This window comes from Diadema antillarum, unplaced genomic scaffold, assembly GCF_040938485.1.
Source record: "Diadema antillarum isolate AM-2024a unplaced genomic scaffold, OU_Dant_1.0 seq00001702_RagTag, whole genome shotgun sequence".
In the NCBI taxonomy this organism is placed as follows: domain Eukaryota; kingdom Metazoa; phylum Echinodermata; class Echinoidea; order Diadematoida; family Diadematidae; genus Diadema; species Diadema antillarum.
In genome coordinates this window covers 520354-530467 of record NW_027272392.1, presented here as the reverse complement: position 1 = coordinate 530467, position 10114 = coordinate 520354, and positions in this window count along the sequence as shown.

The window sequence follows — 10114 nt, the reverse complement described above, 5'->3', positions numbered from 1 at the left end:
AAATGATGAGTGATTATCAAATGTCTTTTTAGAACATGAAGAAACATCTTTAAATGTTTAATGCTATAATGCCATATCAGTATCATTTTGACATCCATCTGCAATTGTACAAGCCAGTTTCCAGTTGAATGTGCTACAATTGTACTGTGAAGAACTATACATACCAGCTGTGTGGACTCAAAAGGTCACAAACACAAATGATAAATAAAGCAGTGTTTTGAATATCATGGAATTAATTTCAGTCGTACATTTGTTGAAAGACATGTTTTATACCTGTTTCAATTAATAGCACAATACATCAGAATTGCAAGTACACTGGTATCAGAAATGCCAGCATTAAGATGGTCATTTTCCCTTGACATCTGTAGTGGAAAGAAAAAGCAAATGTATTTCTGCATGCATGAAGTTTCGTTTCAAGTATGGTAGGCCTACATAATATATCTATTTGTTTGAAAATGCACAGAGTGCAGGCAAGACATACACTTGGGACCTGGTCTCTCATAACACAGCTACCAGAGTGATATTTCATTTCATAAATTGGATATAGAAAATAGTAAACCCCTCTCTCGTTACCTTTCTCAGAATTACCGGACGAGAAACACATATTACTTACATTTTGACAATCCTCGACAAAATAGTAAGATATCAAATAGTAAAGACCTCCCTCATCGCCTTGCTCAAAAAACCCGGACGAGAAACTGCTTTCTTTTTTTACTTGGCCTAAGAATAAAAATTTAAATGCTCATTACTTTTTTTATTTGGTAAATAATGTCATATGCTTGTCCTCCTCTTCCTCCTCCTCTTCTTCCTCCTCCTCTTCCTCCTCCTCCTCTTCCTCCTCTTATCTCCTCCTCGTTCTTCCTGCTGGGAGAACACAGCGTCCCACAGTGTGTTCACAATGTTTTCACATAGTCGACTATGTGAAAACGCCTGAATTTAACGGTGTGAAGATGATTTTTCACAGTGTTCACATAGTCAAGTACGTTGTAATGTTCTATAACTGTGAATTGATGATTCTCAATGATTGTGTTCACAATGTTAAAACGCTCGAATCTAACAATATGGACTTCATACTGTGCTCATAATGCGTTCACATTGTGTTTCACTTTGTGTTTCACACTGTGGGACACCGTGTTCCTTCTAGGGTTCCCCTTCTCCCAGTCCTTCTTATTCTTCACCGTTTCCGTCAAAGTTTCCCTCTGTAAATGGCGTCGCTGTAATGGGTCTTAAAATGTCTTGCCCTTCCGTATACAATGTTCTTTACAAATTAGGCATTGTGAGTATGTAATGATGATGTGTGAGTTCTTGTGTTTATGCATGTGTCCATGTGTTAAGTGCATATAATGTCTCTGTGTTGACATACTACATACACATATATATATATATATATATATATATATATATATATATATAGATAGATAGATAGATATTGTTGGTGCATAATTGTATCTGTATAAAATGGGATATTAACGCATTTATAGAGATGAACGGGAAAAATAGGAGAAGCTATCATCCCCTTTTCTCCTGCTTGTTGCTTCGTTGATTAGTCATGGTTACATACACAAGATGTGGAAATCCCCTTATACAAAATGTATTATCAGGGGTTGGTCTCTCGCCCTTCTGCCTGCGGCCCAGACATACCCAATATAACAAAGACTGGCGACAGGAATATCGACAGCTTAACAATGTTTGCGGATCCCTCGCTGTGAAAGACGTTGCGACCGAGAACAACAAAATCATATTTCCATTTCATTCGGTAACTGCTTCATTTCCTGCAACACAAAACAGGGTTCCGTTTAAACGACTTTGAGTTCATTATTTACCTATGTATGCTTAATCACTTTCTTGGAAAACAAAAACAAATACAGAAACCGTTCATGTGCAGACACGACACCATGTCGTGTTGAAATCCGGGGGTTTGGTGCAAGGAGTATATCAGTGCTTTAAACGACATAGGAAAAAATACCAACAAACAGATCCAGTCGAGACTGATTTAATGTTTACCCGTGCAAATATTTTGCGGTAATGTAAATCAGATAAACCCACACAAATCGCCTACTCCGTACTGATGATAACATCGCTGTATGAAGCAAACGCATAAAAATAGAAACTGTATATTACAGCTCGACAAGAACCTGCAACTTTCAAGACATCGATATGTAGACACCATTTTACACCAATTATATCATTCCCTTACTGGACGATGTCCTAAATATGGACCAACACTGTCATGACGTCATTTTGATAGCCATTTCGATGTCTCAATCTTTGCCCATTCCATATCACACTATAGAGCCCCCCCCCCTTTTTTTTAATTGTTGACAGAAACGCAAAACACAAGAAATATCAACAAGCTTTCAGCTCGCGTATGAAACATCAAAGCTTTCATATCCCATACGCGAGTAAACCAACCAGGTTTGCTTCAAACCTGGCATCCTTTTGATGATGAGTTCGTGTCATAAACTTCGCTACAGATGTGGTGGTTTTATTTTACAAGTTATACATGTATGAATAAATAAATGAATGAATATATATATATATATATATATATATATATATATATATATATATATTGTTATGTTTTAACCGAACTGAATGAGGCAGCGGATCATGACCAAATGCGTCCTGACTCTGCATGCTGATGGATTCTGTAATCACAACGTATTCAAAGTGAAAACAACAGTATTATCAACAGAGGAGCGTTAATGTAATGAAGGATTTTTTTTTTCAGTGAAGCAGACCTTGTGATCAAACTCTCAATCGACTTTCCACTCGACGTAAGCTAACAATTATGGGCGGGTAATCCTTCTGGTCACCCGTTCAGCCTTTGACAAAAATGCTAATTATTGCACGCTAAGTCAACACACTTTTCTTCTCGTACATGTAAACATGCTCAGCGTGGGGCTGAAGAGTGGAACCAGAATGAGCCCAACTATAGGGTCTCAAAGAAACTGGCCTTGTTAAATTAACTCTAATGCATTATAATCATAACGACATTTAGGAAAACAACATTTATAATCACCAGTCTGCTCGATAACACTGACAGGTGCTCTTAGTATTTTGATCAAAGATAGAGTAATCTTTTCTTGTGTATCAACAAATAATACTGTATCAAAAAGAAAAGAAATCACAATTATGGTCTCTTGAAGAGTATTATGGTCAAACATAATATAGTAACTAATTTAATTTGTAATGCATTGTCTTTGTATGTGGCATATCCTATATGGAAGCCGAAAGCAAAAAGGTCATTCAGGTGATTTAGAAACTCATCGACTACTATGTTATTATGTACGTGCTAAGCTTGCCGCCTTTCAAAATATAATTGACATTTAATTATGTGACACGTCTCGTTGTGGATGACATAAATGTCTCTATTATCCTGCATGGTCTCTCTAAAATGGCTGTGTTTTGTCGGGTAATTTTCTTCACCAGTGCTGAAAGAATACACGCTTTCAGTCTAGCAATCGATAAAACTTTCCCAACAACAAAAGAGATATTTAACTTCGCATAGCACCATTGTGTATTCATCCACAGAGCAAATATTCTCAGCTTGACAGAGAGAGAGAGAGGTAGATAGAGAAAGACGGAGAGAAAGAAACATATAATGTGAGAGAGAGAGAAAGAGAGAGAGGGAGAAAGAAAAAAAAAACAAGAGGGGAAATATTGTCGAGACCTACTTTTCTCGTCATTCTTTGTCCCCGCCGATCACAGAACAATGGAGGCATTTTACTGCGCGTTTCACTTGTTGAGTTAGGTACACAGTGGCGCTCTGAGAGACAGACACGTTTGTCTACCCTTCGAAGGACACTCTGGGCCTACCGCAGAGTATATATCCCCCCCCCCCCCCTCTCTCTCTCTCTCCACCTATCTGTCTCTATCTATATCTATCTATCTGTCTATTTATACAAAATTACATCATCATTACAAATACATATACAAGTAACACCAACAACATGTAAGGTCATACTGCATGTGTTCACATTACTGTTACAATAAAGCACACATTATCATTGTTCTATGTCTCTCGCACAAAACTTATGGAAGCATATATATATATATATATATATATATATATATATATATATATATGTGTGTGTGTGTGTGTGTGTGTGTGTGTGTGTGTGTGTGTATGTGTAATAAACTTCATTGATTATTCACTAGTATATTATGTGCGCTTGTGTAATGCATATACGTGTTTTACCAGAGTTTTGACAAGGCTCCAAGGCTGAGCACTGTTCAAAAAAAGAAATGACTGCAGCAAAAAAGACGATCAGCTGCTGATACCATAGGGCTTACCACACCTTAGAACACTATACAGAGTTTTGTGCCCCACACTGGAGTGGCGCCCCAGCTGATAGTCTTGTTGCAGTCGTTTCTTTATGAAATACCAAGTCACGAAGCCTTGTCTAGAGACACGTGCACATTGTACTAAACAAAGACAGCAATACACCTTTATCACACATATTGCCTCCTTCGTGTTGAAAAAGACGAGTCTTAGAATTAATGACAGAAATAAACAATAGGAAGAAACGCGGAAAGGAAAATCTTTTTCTAGTGACCTCAGTTCTTCTAAATAATAAGAGCATAGTGTATGGGCCACGTCATGATTATTGTATGGGTGTAGAAGCCCTGCAAAACAAAATAAGCAGAGCTGTAAAATCCCCTCATTCTGCATGTATTGCAAAGTCTTTGTTCCTTCACAGTCGTGCCATTATTATGTGTGGTTTTATTTTGTTCTTTACAGACGTGAATACCCAATTCACCTAAACCAAAACCCACTCACGGAGCATTACCTGAATCACAGCAACTATAAATCGCTGTGTGCGTGTGTGTTTGTGTGTGTGTGTCTGTGTCCGTGTGTGTCCGTCTGTTTGCTTGTGTGTGGTTCTTTTCGGACAGTGTACTGTTTTATAATGTAATATTAATTTACTGCAGTTTTGCGAATATCTCACAATGATATTATCACTAATTGTTATAAGTGTTACTGTTACACACTTCACAACTAATTCTTTTGGAGAAGGAAAATGCCCTCTCTTATTTCCCCGTCCCTGTATTGAGCTAGCTCTTGTTCTTGTCGTTCATTAATGCATATTTGGACAAAATGCGGTATATTTCTCCTCCATGATGTTCCAATTCTTGTGTGATAGATTATATTACCTCTAAACTCCTTTTTACCTCTCAGCCTTTTGCCATTTATTGGAGGATATGGCAGTTACTCGAAATGGTTGCAAACATCCTCACCTGGGCCCCGTTTTATCAAAAGAATAACAATCGATAATAAATTTTCTTACTTCACTGGCTGCCATAATAGAAATCAACTATGTAATCAATTATAACTCTTCATAAAACAGGGCCCTGGTTCATCCACTGATTATCCAATACATTTCACCCCCCCCCCTCCTCTATTAAAAAAATGTTACACTTGCGAACAGTATAGGGCTAAGATCTATTTTGTCTTCAAAAGCGTTCTTTTTTTATCATTTCTTATACTCTCCATAATCATGGTTCATACACTATACTTTATAGAATAATGTCTGAAGAAACTGTAGAGATGAATAAACATTGTAAATTGATAAACTGATCGATAAATACATAACTATAAAATTATGAGCCAATAAAGCGGGGTTTTGACAAGGGAACAAAAACACAAACACACATCGATAGATAGCATTGTGAAGCATTGGATGACATATATTATTGCGGTCATACCTCTCAAAATTTGGTGCCAATATCAAATCGAACATACACAAATTCATCAGAAACTATTTTGCATAGTATTCACTACAAATCGAATCGAGGTTCACAGCGTAATTCAACCAGGAAGCAAATGAAACTTATAGATTCATAAGTACTACAGCAGCACTACTCTTTTGGTATATACTCGAGTTTGAATGTAGATCATGAAAGAATTAAACGTGATTCTCATAACCCGCGCCTTTAAAAGAAGCCTTCAAGAATTCATATTGCCTAGAAAGTTAGTTTTTTTTCTCCAGTTGGCACATCACACCTTGAAGTAAGGAAAGTGCGACAGAATTCGATTACATCACAGCAAGCATTTGCACGAGTCATTAGCAAAAACTGCAGTTCTCAGACGTATTGGAAATTGACTTCAAAAAGGAATCATAGAGTTCAGGGATTGTTATATAGTTTAAGATTCGTTTTCACAGACTCTGCAAGCACATTGATTTTGATGGGCCCTAAATGGCAGAAGAAACAACAAAAACGCTCCCAAAATTATCGTACAGGTGTAGCAATATCACTCAGCTATCTGTATCTATAACCACAATGGGACCCCTTACACAATTTATCATTGTATCGATGAAAAGATTTTTATTTCATTGTTAGTTCTTTTCTTCTCTATCATTCTGACAGAAATGGACTGTCACCCTCATTTCCTAAATAAGAATATAGAACGCTTTATTCTTCAAAATCCTGAAAAAAAATAATGTAATGATCCTTCTTGAAGAGGGTGCATGATAAAGAAAGCAGAAAAGCCCCAGTTGGCACAAAATAACCGGGCTCACTAGTATCGAGCTCCGCATTCGTAGCACTGACTGTAAAAGAACCATGAAGGCCCCTGCGATGGTATCATACATCAGTGTATCAATACATTTTTTCGTAATGTCGCATCATCTGTTCTATATTATAACACTTCCAAGTAAATGCCACGGGAATATTACTCTGATACTCTTGTTCTATAAACGCGAGCTTTTAAATCACTGCGTCGATCGCCATTATAATTGTGAGCTTCTCGGAAGTATAAAGGAAGCTGGTCAAGAAGTTGGAATATGAAATATGATATCATTGTCTTTTACGAAAGGTTCTTGGTAGATTACGTGTGGCTCCCGATCTCTTTGCTTTTGTTGTCCCATGCATCAGAATTATGTTCAAATTTCGTTTGCCATGTTGTTCAATATAAAGAGATTTCTCTGGTTACTTTTTTTCATAAGAATATTTATCATAAGTGAAACAATTTTTAGCAACATTCATTTGATCTTATCCTGATCGAGACAATCTCGTTATCAATCATACAATCACTGAAGACATTTATAGCCAAGCTACTCATTAGAAGAATGAATCAACAATATTTTCAACATTACTGCTGGCTACAGTAAATTGAATACTCATGAAGCGAACAGTGCTCAGCAAAATCTCTCACCTATAAGCATGTCCGGATCAGGGCGTAACAAAATGAAGGCATGCTACAGCTACAGCTACAGCTACACTGTGTGTAACTTCCAAGATAGGGATGCGGTAAGAACAGTTCGGTTTCTCTTCTAGAACAAATTTGCGGAACCACTCTGATCAAATTGTGTCTCAATTAAACATTCAACATTACGCAAAATTTTTGATATTACAACTGACGAGAAATGCGCACTTTCACGCAGTTGGTGACAAAAATAACAAAATACTCTTTGTCTGTAAGTCCTGAAATTTCAAAGTCTATAATTGTCCATGCAAATCCATATTGGTATGACCATAATTTGCCTTCCTCATATATTTATAACATTCTAGTGTTTGCAGTTTGCACAATACGTGGACTAATTTTAAACTACCTTTGATGATTCAAGTCGTTGTGTCGTGATCAAGGTCACAGAACTCGTACATCGCTCTATCAGAATGGTAAATATCGGAAAGCCCCGAGGCATGACAATCGAACATTGCCGAACAGGAAGAGACGCGCATGCGCAGGATCATAGGAATGACGTCATCGCGTCTAAAGAATGCATGAACGCTGTGAGAATTTTTGGAAGTCTTCTGAAGAGAAATATTCGTTCTAAACAGTAATTTTTCTCTATTGACAGTATAAGTGAAAAAGAAATGCAACTCGGAGAAAATTTGAGTAAAATCAGTCAAATTAATGTTAGTTCATATGACTGTTGGATTGTCAGTAACTCAAGAAGCCAATTTTCATCTCGACAAAACTAACAAGGCTACATTGATCACTAAAGCGCAAGTATTCTTTTACGCAGATCATCGTCAATATTTCGTTTTCTTTATCAGCAAAGAAAATGATTGTGACACTGTCAGGTGAACAAGACCACTCTTTTCAACCCATCCCCATGCCCCAATACATGAACCCGATCTATTAAAAAAAAAAATGTTGTAAGAACTATACATTGTGTGCGTTTTTACCCCCCCCCCCCCCACACGTCTTGTTTGGCTCAGTTTTCACTGCTTTGTTTCCATCTACAACAGTCACTGCTGAGTACTCCTTTAATCATCAAAACCTCTCATAAACTTAACCGCTGTGACGTCAGAAAAGTGAGAGTGCAGTGTCGTATCACGGAACAGCCAGACACGATGGCTTTGTATGCGCTCGCTTTGAAGCCGTATCAATTAAACACGTCCGTGCTTCCAACGTGACTTCATGCCCTTTTTCTCGATCCAAACAAAGATCCAACTGCCATAATTAAACGAGTTCACGTTTTGGGAAAATAAAGGGCCCCTTTCACCCGGACAAATATGGGAAACTCAGTAGTATGCATATACTCATCAAAAAATAAAAAGCAAAAGGACCAACTCAAATCAAAATTACAGCAATTCAAGTTTGTATCAGTTTCGGTTTTAGAATCGAAACAAACAAACAAACAAACGAACAAACAAAAGGTAAGAGTTTCGTTTTGCAATACCTTTGACGACCCTTTGATTCTCTTTTCAAACAATAACGAGCAAAAGCTGACGATAGAACGTGAAACATTTTCCTGATTCTGTGACAAAGTGCAGGCCTTATGTCTCAAAGAGGATATTTAAAAAGACTGGAAACATAAACAAACATTCAAAGATTACCAGAGATTATTTTGCGAAGAAATACAAGCTACCTGAAAACCCTGCATTACGGTCGTTTCCCGCAGAGAAAACATAATATTTGAACAGTCTCAAACTGAGCTTTGAATCATACCTATGCATACTTAGACACAATAAATTCTTGTACATAATAATCATATTGAGCAAAACTTAAAACAACGTCTAGACTAAGCAACAAATCACAACTGACCCTGCTCAGCAGGGCGTTTCCAAAAAGCAAAATAGCAAGGATCAATAATATCTCAGTTACAAGGTTAGAGTTCATTTTGTTTCTTAAATTCACAATGACAGGATGGACGCATTGTCGTACGTCTGCTCCTCTTGACCTTCGCTTTGCGAGCGGTCAAACGCAGCGACGCGAACTGACCCTGGCATAGTTTTGCCGGCTTGCGCCGCTGTTTCTTGTTCACACTGCAAAAGCTGCATCTCACGACTACAGACGAAAAGAATACAAATAGTTAGAGTGTAATATCTCCTCTATATTGCCATGATAAGTCCATAATCCTGGCGAAATGAATAAAGCAAATTGTCCTGGTCCTGTCCGTTCCGACAAAAGAATTACAACAGTACATGTAATTTTTCTTCATTAAGGAATCGTTCTCAATTAACATTCACGCGTGTTCTACCCCTCAGGACACTGAGCCCGGGTTGCTTGGAAGCCATATTGTCATACTTTGGCTTGGGTCTCGAACCTCTGGGCCAGTTCGGCCAGGCTGGTTCTCTTTCGCACTTCTTTCATCTTCCCCGATCTCGACACGCTCAGGTGTCGCTTCACCTTTCTCGTCGACTGCTCTTGCTTGGAATCGGCTTCGCCGACTTCGCTGAACGATGCCGATCTCGTGATCGTGTTGTTGTTGTTAGGCCCGACCGAATTGGACGTCCCGCGGTCGTCGTCTGCGTCGGTGTGTGTTGTCGCTGTCGGGGGCTCCACAGTGACGAGTGTGATCTTCTTAGACTTCGATTTGTCGCCCCTCAGAAGACCGAAGAACCCCCTTCTTGATTTGGATGGGTTTTGCGGATTACCGACGTCGTGACCCGGACGATCAGCGCGTGTAGAAGGCGGGGCGGGTGCCTTAGCGCGCGAAGACGCTTTGCTTGATTTATCTCTTGCCATTTTGGACGCCGTTTTTCTTCCTTTCTCTCTCGACACGGGTTCCGTTTCAATCGCTGTCTCCACAAGATATCTCCTGGAGTGTTCAGAAGGCAACGGAATGCGTATTATTGCTTGTCATAAATCTGTTAGTACAAAATGTATAGGAAGATGTCAAATGTCAAAAAGTGATGGCAATCTCGAAAGAAAATCCAG